Source organism: Sminthopsis crassicaudata, chromosome 1, assembly GCF_048593235.1.
Source record: "Sminthopsis crassicaudata isolate SCR6 chromosome 1, ASM4859323v1, whole genome shotgun sequence".
NCBI lineage: Eukaryota > Metazoa > Chordata > Mammalia > Dasyuromorphia > Dasyuridae > Sminthopsis > Sminthopsis crassicaudata.
Window position 1 is genome coordinate 49,651,308 of NC_133617.1, and position 16,681 is coordinate 49,667,988.

At 35.5% G+C, this 16,681-nt stretch overlaps 1 protein-coding gene across 5 annotated transcripts in view; it reads left to right on the forward strand.

Moving 5' to 3' along the window:
* MIER2 (MIER family member 2) overlaps window positions 1-16,681 on the forward strand; it is a 47,251-nt gene that overhangs the window by 20,400 nt on the left and 10,170 nt on the right. The window lies entirely within an intron of this gene.

Sequence of the window (16,681 nt, forward strand, 5' to 3'; positions counted from 1 at the left end):
TCCACATTAGATCTGTGACCTAGAACTGGAGAGTAAGTAACCTGCCAGTTGCCAGCTGTACCCATTATGATGCCCTGTGTGGATCTGAGACTTCATCTTGCCCTCATGCTCAGCCATTTCCTTGGGCACTTCAGAAGTGCCTTACTTTGGCCAGATACCATTCCCAATGTCAGCTGATCTGGGTGGGATTAATAATTTGCTGACTTTTTTCTGAATTTCTCCACCAAATTTGGTCTGGTGCATTTTTTTATGTCTTTTGATAGTTTTGCACTGCTTCCTACTCTGCCATCATCTTGACTTCCTCCTCTTCTATTTCAGGTTGTTTTCCACGTGTAGCACAGTATATGAATAATACAATATCCTATTTAAAATATGCTTCAAAGCAAACATTGATGATAAGTACAAAAATGAAATGATAACAGTGAAATTTTTAAATAGGAATGATATGGCTCACTTACAACCAGAAAGGCACTTGTTAAGATTAGCAAATGGTGATTCTGAAATTGTAGAGGTCTGCATTGTTGTTTTTTATAATAGGAGGGGAGAGTTTATCAGCATAATCAATGTGTTCCTCTTTTATTTTAATACTAATCTTTAGAGAAACAAGAGTGCTTTAAAGTGGGAATCTATCAAACTGAGGTTGAAGATCTAGATGAACAAAAATATTGGTAGATGGGATGCCCAGTGAGATCTTTTTTTTCCCCAAGTGATCTCTTGCTTCTTAAGAGGCGTGGAATAGAGATTCTAGGCCCTGTTGGTGAAAGTCTTTATCACATACTGTTAGGATGTCATAGTAGGTTGAAAACATAGTAGTCATAAAGGTAAGCGGCTGTTTTGTTATTTTGATCTATTATCTGATGAATAGATCAGTCCAGGATTGAAAGGATTGTTGAATTAATTAGTGGAAACTGGCACATCTCAGTTCAATTAAAAATAATACCTATTTTTCCTGTATATTATGCATAGGATTATAGCAGTGCTATTCATAATATAGGAAAAACAGTATTTTTAATTTTGCAAAATGCTTTACAATCCCTTGAGATAAACATTATTGTTATCAATCCCGTTTTTACAGATGAAGAAAACTGACCCTCTTACTAAATGACTTGCCTAGAATCACACAGCTACAGAGGGTCTGAATCCAATTGTTTCTAATTCCAGGACCAGTGCTATATTACATCACACTGGCAGTAGGATGAAAAAGGAAGTTGGTAAGAAAACAATTTGAGAGTTTAGTAAGGGAAAGGAAAGAAAGTTAAATATGGCTAGGTAGATTCTTAGTGAATAAGAGATGGATGGATCAGGAGATAAAGCCTTCTACAAATAATTTGCCACAGCTTTTTGCCAGGACAGTTTCTCTCAAGAATTTTTCAGTGACCAGAGTATTTTGTCTTTCTGCCATGACCAAGTGATTGTCAACTACTCAAAGTTAACTGCTCTCCCTCTTGGAAGATAAAAAAGAAGGTAAAGAAATTTATTAGGTACTTTAAAATATGGAAGATTATCAGTGTGGAAATAAAGAACAAAAAAAAATATATATATATATATATAAGGTGTTGGGGGAAAATCCCTAACTGTGTTGAGTAGAAGGACCATTAGACACTTTGAGCTAAGGAACAGATTTAATCCTTCAATCGCAAGAGGAAAGAACTGGAACCTCTTATGAGGAAATATATGAAGTCTGTCCTCCAATGAAGGCATCCCTGTCCATCTCAAGGCACGATATAATGAAAGATGTAAGTTCTGGGGCAAGTTGGGAGTCTGTGCTGAAAAATAGAGGCAAATCTTTGGTGACCAGGTAATGATAGAGAGGTCTGTCTTGTGTCTTTCTGGAGCATGTAACCAGGATGTGACTAAAAATCATACAAGAATTTCAGAGTGATTACCACCATTTTATGGTGATGACCTGGACTTGATTCTCACTAAAAAAGGACTGAGATAGAGATGATGGGAACCTTGCAGTGTACTGACCACTCCAGTCTTAGAATGTGTGGTGGGCAAGACAAAAGTTGGGCATAATCTGATAAGTACTTGAGAGTTTGAGAGAGGATTCAGAGAAAGAATCAAATTTAATTTAGAGAATTTTACCCAGGAGGGAAAAATTATGGAAGAATGAAATTCCAAACAGGCAAAGAGAAACAGTTCTAGTGAGGGAAAAAGGAAGCTCTAAAGAGAAGCTCGTGAGTGCCCAAGGAGTTCTACCTACTCAACTTGGAAATTTTTTGTTTTTTAATTGTTTTTTTTCAGTTGCAAATTATTTCTCCTTTCACTTTCTCTCCAACCCATGGGGAAGGCAAGAAATCTAATATCCATTATACATATGAAGTCATGCAAAATATATTTACACCTTAATGATGTGGGAAGAAAAAGGTAAGAAAAATAAAGATAGGAGAAAAAAATAGGCTTCTCTATCCAGAGGTGGATAGCACAAGTTGTGGTGAATCACTGTATTGGTCAAAGTTACTAAAGTTGCTTATCTTTATAATGTTGTTACTGTGTTGATTGTTCTGGCTCTGCTTTCTTCACTTTATGTCAACTCATATAGGGCTAACCAGGGTTTTTCTGAAACCTTCCCATCAGTCATTTACCACCTTGTTCAGCTATTCCCTATTTGATGGACATCCTCTTCAGTTTCCAAATCTTTGCCATCACAAAAAGAATTGCTATAAATATTTTTATACATACAAGTCCCCTTTTTCTTTGGTCTCCTTGGGGTATACATCTACTGTTGGTATTGCTAGACCAAAGGGTATGTGCATAGTTTTCTAACCTTTTGGGACATAGTTCCAAATTGTTTTCCAGAATGGTTAGACTAGTTCATAGCTCCATCAACAATGTATTAATATACATATTTTCTCACATCCTCATTAATATTTATTTTCTTTTTCTGTTATATAAACTGATGAATGAGGTGATGCTCCAGATTGTTTTAATTTGCATTTCTCTAATAGTGATTTTGAACATTTTTTTAAATATGATGATAGTTTTGATTTCTTCCTCTGAAAACTGCCTGTTCATATCCTTTGACCATTTGTCCATTGGTACATAGCTCCTATTTTTATAAATTTGGACTAATTCTCTATACATATTTGAAAATGCTTCTAATTTTGGCTGTGTGAGGTTTTGTTTATAGAAAACTTTTGTAACTTATAATCAGAATTATCCATTCTATTTCCCATTAACCTCTCTATTTCTTCTTTTGATTATGAACCTCTTCCCTTATCCATATATCTGATAGGTAATTTTTTCCATGCTTCCCTAATTTGTTCATGAAAGTCACTGTTTAAATTGTGTATTCATTTTGAGCATGTTAGTATATACGGTGAGATGTTCATCTGTGTCTGATCCTTCTCCTTCTCTCCCTCCCTAGCTCCTCCCCTTGGCCGAGGCAATTGGGGTTAAGTGACTTGCCTAGAATCATACAGCCAGGAAGTGTTAATATCTGTGGCCAGATTTGAACTCAGATCCTCCAAACTTCAGGGTTGGTGCTCTATCCACTGCACCACTTAGCTGCCCCAATGCCTTTTTTTTTTTCTTTTTAACTACTTAACAGTTTTTCTAGCAATTTTTGCCAGATAGTGAGTTTTTGCCCTAATAGGTAGGTAGGTTTATTAAATTTGCCTCTTTTTCTCATTTATACTATTGATCAAGTTCTCTCTTTCCCATATAGCATCAGATGCTTTCATAATTATTGCTTTGAAATATATTTTGAGATTTGGTACTGTTTTACAGCCTCCTTTCACGGTTTTTTTTTCCCATTGATTTCCTTCATTGTTTTGTTCTTCTAGATGAATATTGTTGCAATAGTTTTCTAGTTCTATAAACTGAATAAGTAAATTAATTTAAGCAGTATTGCCATTTTTATCTTTTCCTTGGGTTTTGTTGGTAATGTATAGAGGTTCTGATGATTTATGTGGGTTTATATCCTATAATCTTGCTAAAATTATTTATTCAACAAGTTTTTTTAGTTGATTTTATAGGGTTCTCTGGGTGTATCATGTCATTTGTAAAGAATGATATAGTTTTGTTCTTTATTAAACCTATGCTTATTCCTTCGGTTTCTGGTCTTTTTGTTATAGCTAGCATTTCTAGTGCAGTATTAAGTAATAGTGGTAGTGACAGACATCCTATACCTCTCTTTTTATTGGAAAAATTTTTAGTTTGTCTTCATTACAGATAATGTTGCTCTTGATTTTAAATACATTATACTTATTTTAAGAGTATTCATTTATTCCTCTATTGTTTTTAATGGAAATATGTATTGTATTTCCTCAAAAGCCTTTTCTGCATCTATTTATATAATCATATGACTGTTATTTTTGTTACTGATATGATTAATTATTCTTATAGTTTTTCTAATGATGAACCATGTTTCTGGTACAAATACAGTCTATCATAGTGTATAATTTTTGTTATCTCTTCCTATAATCTCTTTGTTAACATTTTATTTAAAATTTTTGCATCAGACTCATTAGGGAAATTAAGCTATAATTTTCTTTCTCTGTCTCTCCTAACATTGTTAGAGGTATCAAAAATATATTTATGTGATAGAAGGAATTTGGTGTAGGACTCCTTTTAATCTGTTTTTTTCAAACTGTTTATACAATAGTAGAATTGATCTTTATATGATAGAATTCACTTGAAAATCCATGTAATGTTTTTTGTTTGTTTGTTTGTTTGTTTTTTTAGGGAGCTCATTTATGGCTTTCAGTTTTTCTAAAATAGGGTTAAATTTTCTATTTCTTATTTTGTAAATCTGGACAATTGATATTTTTGTAAACATTCATCCATTTCATTAGGATTGCTGATTCTATGTGCATATAGTTAAACAAAATGCTCCCAGTAATTGCTTTAATTTCATCTTCATTTTCATTTTTTGATACTGGTAATTTGGTTTCTTTTTAAAATTTTAATCAAATTAGCCATTTCTTTCTTTATTTATTTATCTTAAGCTCAGTTCAGGGAAGATGGCAGGGTAGGTTGGTAAATTTCAAGCTCTTCCAATTTCCCCATAAATAGAACAAATTTGCACTTCAGGGCCAACATAAACTGGTGAAAAACCAAGAAGAATTGGGGCAGAACTGGGGGTCTCTGCATAATATTTGACAAGATCTGAAGACGGACCCCAGGCCAGAATTAGCTTGCCTGAAGTGCAAACACCTCCAGGCTAGCTCCACAGAAACATCATGTGGGGATCCCTTGGGCTAACTGGGTGTGGCTGGAGCTTCAGCAGGAACCATGGACAATTTCACCTCCCAGATTGATGATCGAATGAGGTTTGAGTACTGGAAGACAGAGTGAGCCTCAGCTGATTGGGAAGCCAGGCCCAGTTGTACTGCTGAGATGCAGCCCTGGGTGAGAAGGAATCAGCTCCTGGTGAGTGCAGAAGCGATGTGGGTACTTGCAGAAGGGGGGAGCTCTTGGTTTGGGGTTCCTGGTCAAAGGGGAGAGCTGCAGGGAAGCTTGAAGCATCACTCCACCCCACATCCCATGATTAGAGGTACATATACTAACACCTCTTATTAAAAAAAAAAAAAAAAAAATTTAACTGGCAAAGAAAGAAAGAATCATTGAAACTTATTATGGGAACCAGGAAGACCAGGATTCATCTTCAGAGAAGGACACTTTAGTAAAAAAAAAAAAAAAAAAAAAAAAAAAGATTACTCTCTGCCCCAGAGAGTAATGTGAAATGGCACCCTGCCCAGAGAGAATTTATAAAAGAATTCAAAAAATCAAATGAGAGACATTGAGGAAAAACTAAAGAAAAAATTAAAACCATCTAAGAAAAACAAGAAGATTATGAAAAAAAGTTAACCAATTAGAAAAAAGGAGGTACAGTCTCAAAAATGAAAATAGCTCTGAAATTAGAATCAGGCAAGGGGAAGCCAGTGAAATAATGAGAAACCAAGAAATAACAAAACAGATTATAAAGAATGAAAAAATAGCATGTAAAACATCTCATGAGAAAAACAACAGATCAAGAACAGATTATAAAGAATGAAAAAATAGCATGTAAAACATCTCATGAGAAAAACAACAGATCAAGAAGAGAAAATATAAGAATAATTGTACTGCCAAAAAATTGTGACCAAAAAGAGAACTTGGACACAATCATATAGGTAATAATCCTAGAAAATTGGTCTGGAATGATGGAACATGAGGGGAAAGTAGGAATAGGGGGGAAAAATCCACCAATCACGACTTCAGAGAGATCCTTTGTGGAAAACACATAGGAACATTATTACCAATTTTCCAGACCCCCCAGATCAAAGTGAAAATTTTGCAAAAACAATTCAGATACGCTGAAGCTACAAATAGAATTGTACAAGACTCATCAGCAGCTATAAGATCTCAGGTCTTGGAATCTTATCTACAGAGAAGCAAAAGAACTTAGGCCTATGGCCAAAACTATTATAGCCAGCAAAATTATCCATAATTTTCAATGAGAATAAAGCAGACGTTCAACAAACTTGCAGATTTTCAGAATTTTCTATCAACCAAACCCAAATGTAACAGAACATTTAACAAATAAGAGCCAATATCAAAGAGCAGTTTTAAGGTACTCAACATGGACAAACTGTTTAAACATGGACTGATTGATTTTTTAACATGGGAAATGGATACTTTATGTTTAAGATTTATATCAACATTAAGGTAAAGCTCAAAAGAAATATTGGCAGGCACAATGGATAGAGCAACAGTCCTGAAGTCAGGAGGACCTGAATTCAAATCTCATCTCAGACACTTAATACTAGCTGTGTGACCCTAGGCAAGTCACTTAACCACAATTGCCTTATCAAAAAGAAAGAAATACTGGCAGAGTAAAGGTAAAAATAGTAATCATGTTATACAAATGGCATGCAGAGGAAGAGTTGACAGAAGGCATTAGATGGTGAGGAGGGCTTCTACTTCTGAAAATCTACTCAAATTGGGAATGGGTTCAATAGGTAACATGACATATATACCATGAAGGGCATAGCACCCTCCAAAATTTATAAAGAAATAAGGAGGAAGGGATAAGTGGATGGGGAAGCAAAGGGTGAGGGAAGGAAGGTTAAGTAATAGTAAGACAAGTTATGGAGCGGAATTTAATGAGAGAGTTAGCAGGGATAGGAAAGACATGTATGTTGAATGTGTGTGTGTATATATCTACATATGTATACATAGATATATCTTAACTGTAGTTTGCTTGGGGGTAGGAGGGATGAAAGGGAAATATATGTGTGCATGTATACATTTACATAAGTATATGTAAATATATCCTTTCTTAACTATAACCTGCTTGGAGGTAGTGGGAGTGTGGGAGTAATGAAAGGGGGGAAAAAGAATATTTTAAATAAGGTGCACATCAAAGAACAAATTTACAAGTAAAGAAAAGATGGGTATTAATGAATGTAATTTCTTCTACTAATGTATAAACTTTCTTCAATTGCTATTGTCATATAATTTGAATCCTCTCAGGTGTTCTGCTGGGCATATACTAATGTTCTCTTTTGTATTGCTTTTGTGTTTTTGCTTATTCTGTCTCTTCAAATAAAATAAATTTGGAAGAGGGGGGGGAATTTAAAAATAAAAGAAAATAAACCCAGTTCTAGTTTTATTAGTTCAATATTTTTGGTTTGGTGTTTTGGGTTGGTTGGTTGGGTTTTTTTTTTTTTTTAAGTTTTCAGTTTTACTAATCTCTTTGATTTTCAGGATTTTTACTTAATTATAATTTTTTTTCTTTTTTTTTTTAATTATAGCTTTTTATTTACAAGATATATATACATGGGTTAATTTTTCAGCATTGACAATTGCAAAACCTTTTGTTCCAACTTTTCCCCTCCTTCCCCCCACCCCTTCCCCCACATGGCAGGTTGACCAATACATGTTAAATATGTTAAAGTATAAGTTAAACACAAAGTTATTTTGCTGTACAAAAAGAATCGGACTTTGAAATAGTGTACAATTAGCCTGTGAAGGAAATCAAAAATGCAGGCAGACAAAAATAGAGGGATTGGGAATTCTATGTAGTGGTTCATAATCATCTCCTAGAGTTCTTTTGCTGGGTGTAGCTGGTTCAGTTTATTATTGCCCTATTGGAATTGATTTGGTTCATCTCATTGTGGAAGATGGCCACATCCATCAGAATTGATCACTATATAGTATTGTTGTTGAAGTATATAATGATCTCTTATTCCTGCTTATTTCACTCTGCATCAGTTTATGTAAGTCTCTCCAGGCCTTTCTGAAATCCTCCTGCTGGTCATTTCTTCCAGAACAATAATATTCCATAATATTCATATATAATAATTTATTCAGTCATTCTCCAATTGATGGGCATCCACTTAGTTTCCAGTTTCTGGTCACTACAAAGAGGGCTGCCACAAACATTCTTGCACATTTCCCTTTAAATCTCTTTGGAATATAAGCCCAGTAGTAACACTGCTGGATCAAAGGGTATGCACAGTTTGATAACTGTTTGAGCATAGTTCCAAATCATTCTCCAGAATGGCTGGATGTATTCACAATTCCACCAACAATGTATCAGTGTCCCAGTTTTCCCACATCCCCTCCAACCCGTTATCTTTCCCTGTCATTCTAGCCAATCTGACAGGTGTGTAGGGGTATTTCAGAGTTGTCTTAATTTGTATTTATCTGATTAATAATGACTTGGAGCATCTTTTCATATGGCTAGAAATAATTTCAGAAAATTTTTTTTAATTTGCATGCACACTTCATTGACTTGTTCTTTCTCTCTTTAATTGAGTAAGCATTTAGAGATACAAATTTTTCCTTACGTGCTGCTTTGGCTGTAATTTTGGTATGTTGTCTCATTGTTATGATCTTAAAGAAATACTGTTTCAATTGTTCTTTGATCTACTCAGTCTTCAGAATTAGAGCAAGAATGTAATTTTTATAACACTATTGTACCAAAAGAATATATTTAGTATTTTTGCTTTTCTACATTTGTGTGATTTTTATGCCCTAGTACATGCCAGTTTTTGTAGAAATACCATATATGGCTATTCTTTTTTTTTTTTTTTTTTTTTTTTTTTTCATTCATTCTTTTTTTTTTTTTTTTTTAATATATATATATATTTTATAATATTATCCCTTGTATTCATTTTTCCAAATTACCCCCCCTCCCTCTATTCCCTCCCCCCGACGACAGGCAATACCATACATTTTACATGTGTTACAATATAGTCTAAGTACAATACATGTGTGTGAATATCATTTTCTTGTTGCACAATAAACATTAGAATCCGAAGGTACATGCAACCTGGGCAGACAGATATTAGTGCTAACAATTTACATTCCCCTCCCAGTGTTTCTTCTCTGGGTGTATCTACCTCTGTCCATCATTGATCAACTGGAAGTGAGTTGGATCTTCTTTATGCTGAAGATTTCCACCTCCATCAGAATACATCCTCATACAGTATTGTTGTTGAACTATACAGTGATCTTCTGCTTCTGCTCATTTCACTCAGCATCAGTTGATTTAAGTCTCTCCAACCCTCTCTGTATTCCTCCTGCTGGTCATTTCTTACCGAGCAATAATATTCCATAACTTTCATATACCACAATTTACCCAACCATTCTCCAACTGATGGACATCCATTCATCTTCCAGTTTCTAGCTACAACAAAAAGAGCCGCCACAAACATTTTGGCACAATATATGGCTATTCTTGTTTAATTTTCTCCAGAGGTTTATCATATCTAATTGTTCAAAAAATCTTCATCTCCTTAACTTCATTCTTATTTGTTTTATAGTTAGATTTATCTAGGTATGAGAGAGGTAATTGAGGTTCTCCTTCACTAATATAGGTATTAATTTCAAAAATCTGTATGCTATACCATTAGGTACATATAAATTCAATATTGAAATTCATATTTTTAATTAAAAAAAGGGGAAAATGATATATGTACCAAAAATATTCATAGCAGCTCTTTTCTGGGGGGGGGGGGGAAGGGAATGCCATTTGGTTGGGGAATTATTCAATAAGCTGTGGTATGTGTTTATGATGGAATGTTATTATTCTATGGGAAATGATGAGCAGTATGCTCTTGGGAAAAAAAGTCTGGAAAGACTTTCATGAACTCAAGCAAAGTAAAATATACTGTATAGAAAGTAATAGCAGTGTTCTGAGATGACCAGCTTTAAATGACTTTGTTATTTTCAGTAGTACAGTTATCCATGACTACTCTGAAAGACTTAGATTGAAAAATACTATCCATAACCAGAGAAAGAACTGATTGAATACAGTTTGAAGCATTCTCTTTATCTCTCTTTTTGACTTAATTTTTCTTGAGGGTTTTTATTTTCATTATGGTGAGAGATCCATGTTTTCATTCACAACTTGATTTTTATGGAAATGTTTTGCATAACTTCACCTGTGGTTTCTTAATTGTGGGTAGGGATAAGGGAGAGAACCTAGAACTCAAAAATTAAAAAAAAAATGTAGAAATTTTTTTTGTTGTTTTGAATGTAATTGAGGAAAATGTTAAATAAATACAAATAAGTATTGAATTTTTTTGTTCATAATACCTTTAAGCCAGGAGTAGTTTCTCTGATTATCTCTTTTAATTAAGTATTTTTGCTTTTGCTTTATCTGAGATCACGATTGTAACTCCTGCCTTTTTAATTTTCACTCTAGACTCTTATTTTTAACTGTGTGTATGTGTTTCAAGTGTGTCTCTTGTAAACAACATATTGTAAGAGTCTGCTTTCTCTTCCATTCTGCTGTCATCATCCATTTTATGAGTGAAGTCATCCCATTTACACTCACAGTTATAATTGTATCTTATTCTCTTCTATTCTATTTTTATTATTGTCCTCAAAAATGTTTTGTCTTTTAATCTAACCTTCCTCATATCACTGCTTTTCCCCCTCATTCCTTTCTTTTACACCTTTCCCCTTCTACTTCTCTGTTGGGTAGGATGCATTTCTATATCTGTTTGTATTTGTCTGGTGTGTTTATATTTTTTCCCTCCTTGACCAGTTCAAATGAAAAGTAGGTTCAAATGTTGTCCATGCTTCTCTCCTCTATTTACTATTCCCCCCTTATAAAAACTTTTCCTTTCACACTTTTTTATGTGAGATAACTTTCTCTTTTTTCCTCTCAAAGTAGATTTTTCCTAACTGTCCTAATAATGCTAAAGGAATCAATCTTCCCACATAGGAATATAAACAATTTAAAATTATTAATTCCCTTACAATTTTATTCATATCTATCTTGTTATATTTGTCAGATTTTCTATTCTGTTCTGGTCTTTAAAGCAGGAATGCTTGAAAGTTCTCTGTCATGGAATGTCCACTTTTTCTCTTTTAAAACTTAGTTTTGCTGGACACTTATTCTTAGTGGTAATCTTAATTCCTTTGCCTTCCAGAATGTAATATCCTATGCCCTGTGCTCCTTTATAGTGCTAGTTTTTAAATCTTAGGTTATCCTTTCTGTGGTATTTGAATGGCTTCTTTCTTGGTATTTTGTACTGTAGTATTTTCTCCTTGACCTTCAAGCTATGAAATTTGACTATATTATTTGGGAGTTCTTTCAGGAAATTATCAAGTAGGTGCTTTTCATTTCTACTTTATTCTCTGGTTATTAGATATGTAAGCAATTTTACATTCTAATCATTTGAAATAGATTATGGCTTTGATCATGGCTTTCAGATAGTCTAATGTTTAAACTGTCCCTTTTTGATGTATATTTCAGGTCATTTATTTTTCTCTGAAATATTTCATGTTTTCTTTTTTCCCCCAGTCCTTTGACCTTGTTTTATTATTTCTTGATGTTTCATACAGTCATTCTCTCATATTTCATCAATTCTAATTTTTAGGAAATTTAGTTTTATACCTTCTTTGCCATTTGTCCAATTCTGCTTTTTAAGAAGTTATTTTCTACAGTATTTTTTAATGTGCCTCTTTTACCAAACTGTTAATTCTCTTTTAATAATTTTCTGTCATCATTCTCATTAATATTTCCAATTTTTCCTCTACCATGCTTATTTAATTTTTTAATAGCTTTCTATAGCTCTCTAGGAATTTTTGTTGGCCTTAGGTCCAGTCTGCAGTTTGTTGTTGTTGTTGGTTTGGTGTTTTTTTGTTTGTTTGTTTGTTTGTTTTTTTGAGGCTTTATTGTAAATACTTGTATATATCATTGTATTCGGAATTTGTGTCTTGAGCTTTCCTGTAACCATAAAAGTTCTTTTTGATCAAGTTCTTTTGTTGTTTGCTGATTTTTTTTCCCAATCTATTTCTTGAACTAATATATTGTGGTTGGGTTATGTTCACCTCTTAGAAGGGAATGGCTGACAGGTCCAAACTTTTGTCTTAAATGTCATTCTGCTTTCTCAGCTCAGTAGGGTAGTCTTTAAGTTTTTGGTGCTTCCAAAGTGGGGTGAACTGGATGCAATCACTGACTCCCTGATCTGTGCTCTGATCTTACTCAAATAGGGCCCCTACTCCCTCATCTCTTTCTAACCAGGTGGTGGGTCTCCTCACTGTCCAAAGTATTGCTGCTATTTCTATCTTGGTGCATTCTTGGCCAGGCCCCCTTTCTAAACTGTCCTGGGCTGGGAAAATGATCTAGAGTGACTTTTTTTTTTTTTTTTTTAATCATTTTCTTGCTCAGAATTTTTTGTTTTCTTTGGACATTTTGTGGAAGATTTAGCAGCTGTGACCTTTCACTCTACCCTTTTTACTTGGCTCTTCCCTGCTAGTTTGGTTTTAAGAAGTATGTACAGAAGATAGAGGTAAGAGCGGGTAATAAGAGAATGAATCCAGAAACATGGCATAGTTTAATAAGAATCAGTGACACTAAAGCTAAGAATAAGTTGAAGTTAGCTGAAAAAGCTAATACATTTAAAATTGTTTTTAAAGCTATTTCTAGGGAAAGAGAGGGATCATAAGAAAAAGATAAAACTGTTGCTCAGGGTGGATAGGATAATAGCAGTTGTAGTTGAAGTGAAGAAGAATCTTTCAACTATGGGCAAGCTATTTAGACTTCAGTCCTTAGTAAAATTCTGTAATTTAATAAAGGGATGCTTAATGAACCTTTAGAAAAGAAAGCAGTGATCAATATAGTTTCATTAAGTGCAAAACATAAATTAGAACACTAATGTATTGTTGGTGAAATTATGAAGTGATCCAATCTTTCTTGAAAGCAATTTGGAATTATCCCCAAAGGGCTATGAATACCCTATAACTCATCAATACTACCCCCAGATCTGTGTCCCAAAGAGATCAGAAGATCAAAAAAGAAAAAGAAAAGGGCTTCTATGTACAAAAATTTATAGTAGTTATTTTTGTGGTGGTAAAGAATTAGAAATTGGGGGGGATACCTATCAATTGGGGAATGATTAAACAAATTGTGATGTATAAATGTGATGGAATGTCATTGTGGTGTAAGAAATGATGATCAGAATCATCATATGATTATATACCTGGAAAGGTATATAAACTGTTGTAAAGTGAGCAGAACCAGGAGAATGGCCTACCCAGTAACAATAGTTTAAATATAAACAGCTGGGAACGATTAACTTTTCTGTTCAATACAAAGATCCAAGACAATTCTGGAGGACTTAGGAAAAATTATGTCCACCTCTGAAGAAAGAACTGAATGCAAATTGAAGCATAGTTTTATTAGTCAGTCTGTCAGCAAGCGCTTACTAATCACTTACTATGGGCCAGACACTACCAAGCACTGGGGATGCAAAGAAAGTCAGGAGCACAATCTGGGAACTCACATTCTAATGGAGGAGACAGCCCACAAACAACTCTGTAGCTACAAGATCTGCGTAAAGAAATGGGTGGTCATCCCAGTAGAAAGGCACTAACCAATAGGAAGGAAAGCATGAGGACAGGCCTGTTGCAAAAGGTGGGATTCACTCAGTCTTGAAGAAAGCCAGCACGTGGAAGTGAGGGAGAGCCTTCTAGGCATGGGGGACAGCTGGTGCAAAGTCCCAGAGCCATTGTAGGGAGTAGCGGACATCACCAAGGCCTATGGGCTGAAGTGTACAGTACATGAAGGGGAATTGGGTGTAAAAAACTGACCATGAATGTCTGGGAGAGTCTTTACTATAATCCCTCAGAATGTGTGCTGGGCCCTGTTTTTATCAGTTCATTTGGATGAAGACATAGATAGCATGCTTAGCAAATTTCTTAGTTGACACTGTCAATGACATAAAATACAGCTAGAACTCAGCAGGCACATGTCATAGGATGAAATATAACAGTGCTACTGAGAGGCAGCATTGGCTAGAAACTGCAAAGCTGGTGGAGGAGTCAGAAAGCACCTGGGTTCGAGTCCCATCTCTGGCAAATACTAGCTCTATAACCTTAGAGACAAATTAACTTAATTTCTTGCTTCCACTCAGACTAAGTTACAGAGTAGTTTCTCTGCATTGGATTACATGGATGACATTACAGGTCCAAAGCAAAAAGAAAGACCGGAGGGGTGGCGATATGTCCTGCCCTCATGGGCCAAAGGATGGTGTGCATTTTGGTCCTCATCTTCTTCAGTATCTGTAGCAACTCTGAGATTCTGAAGTTTTGCAAGATGCTACTCAGCTCCCATTCTTTGATGAACTCACAAATCTAAATTTCCTTCCCTTAGCTCCCTATACTGAAATTCAGAAATTTGCCTTTGCCAGACTCTGGCTTAGTATATACAGCCACCTTGCCCATCATGGTGCTCATAAGCACACACATGCTAGACTAGGCCTCTTAAACTTTTTCCACACAAGACATTTTTTTTAGGTGACCCTAGGAATATAAGTATATAAAATCAAACATCTGATGATAACACACCATAAAGAAAATTATTTTAAAATAATCTTTGACATACATATAATTTTACCATTTATTAAAGTGAAAACACATTTGCATATGAATGAGATGGATGTGATTGTTTACTTTTTGTATAAAGTATTAAATCTTGGTGGAATATTTGACACCTTTTACTGTTCCAACTTTTTCATGACCCCCCACATTGTTACATGACCCTATCTGAGGTCGAGATCCATAGTTTAAGAAACTTTTCACTATACTGAAATAATAAGTGGTGTGAGAGATCCTGGGCCATTTCACAGACATCATGAAAAGCTTCCTGTGCTGGACAGAGACAAAAGAAGACCCTTCTCACTCTCCCCATGAGACCACATCCAGGACATTTCTGGTTCCAGTTTTCTTCTAGGCACCCATACTGAGGAAGGGCTGCCTTAGCTGAAGAAGGTTGACTTACTCTAGGCATTTATTAGGTACTGAATGAGTTCCTGGCATGACTCAGGGTTACAAAGACAAAATTAACTATTCCTTTGCCCTCAAAGTATTTATATTTTGTTGGAGGAAACTATACATAGAACACATAAGTAAATGTACAATATAATCATTCTGGGGGGTGTTATGAAGGGCTATTGGTTGACAACAGAACAGCAGTTCTAAGGGGGTACAATGGAACAATGAAAGGGTGGGGAAGAGTGTGCTAGGAGCCGACTTGCTGGAGTATCTTGGAGCTGGGAGTGGTAGTCTGGGAACTTCAGTCTGATCAATCTACAATTCAGAAACACTGATACAGAATGGATTCCTTGGGCTGCTGGTTGTCACATACTGTTAGCCATACTGAAGGTATTGTGGATTTGGTTATCTGGAAGTAATGGGTGGAGATATGTGCTCACCAGCTGAGCCAACATTCAGTCTCTGGACTGTCTGACTGTTGAGGTTGGGGCCCATTTATTCCTTGGACCTTGTCCTTCTTAGGGGCATGCTTGAGGCATGTTTGAATTACTGATACTCTTTCTCCCTCCCCACCCCCCAGTTCAATTTAGTTTTCTAGTATCAAGGATATTTCACCAGGAAAAGATAAGATATAGGGGCTATACCATAAGTATGTAAAGTATTGTTTTGTGGAAAAGTGAATAGACTTATTTTGTTTAACTCCAAAGGTATGAACTAGGAGTGGTAGGTGGTAGGCACATTTAAGTTTGATGTCCAGAAAGACTTCCTAACAGATCCAAAACTAAAACATCCCTGCTCCTGCTCAAGTTCGTGCATTTCCCTCCACTGGCAGTCTTTAAACATAAAGATTGGATGACAACCAGGCTTATTTCTGAGAGGAAAAGAAAGTTCTGAGATTGCCGTCAGTAGTCCTTCCTGGGCCAATAGCTCTTGTCATGTCTTTTTTCTGTTTTGGCTTGAACTCACCTTGTAGGCTTGGCATCTGAAAGCCTCACTCTCCTTCTAGGGACCCTCATATTTCGGGTCTAACAGTCACAAAGGAATGTGACCTTCCCATTGGAATTAGGGTTCAAGAGATTTGAAAATGGATTATCTCCCAAAGTCCCTTCTCCCACCAAATTGGTTCTAGTCAGATCTTCCTAGAGACAGTGACAACTCTGACTTGCTCTGTAAGTAGCAACAGGTCCTATATGGGGAATAGGGTCATCCATCTGGCTACCAGCAAGAAACTACAGACAATCAGTAGGGACCATCTCTTTCCAATAGTTGGCTGGTGGGATGTGGGTTCCACAGGTGAACTCACTTCTTCCCCATGCCGGCAGAGCCTGGGCAGACAGGCTCTTAAAGGAAGACACAGCAGAGTGTGGGAACTGGGTTCTGATCTGGTTTACTAGCTTTCCTAGGCCGTCAGTTTGCCTATCCTCTTTTTCACCATGTCCCTCATCCTCAATTCTCTGGA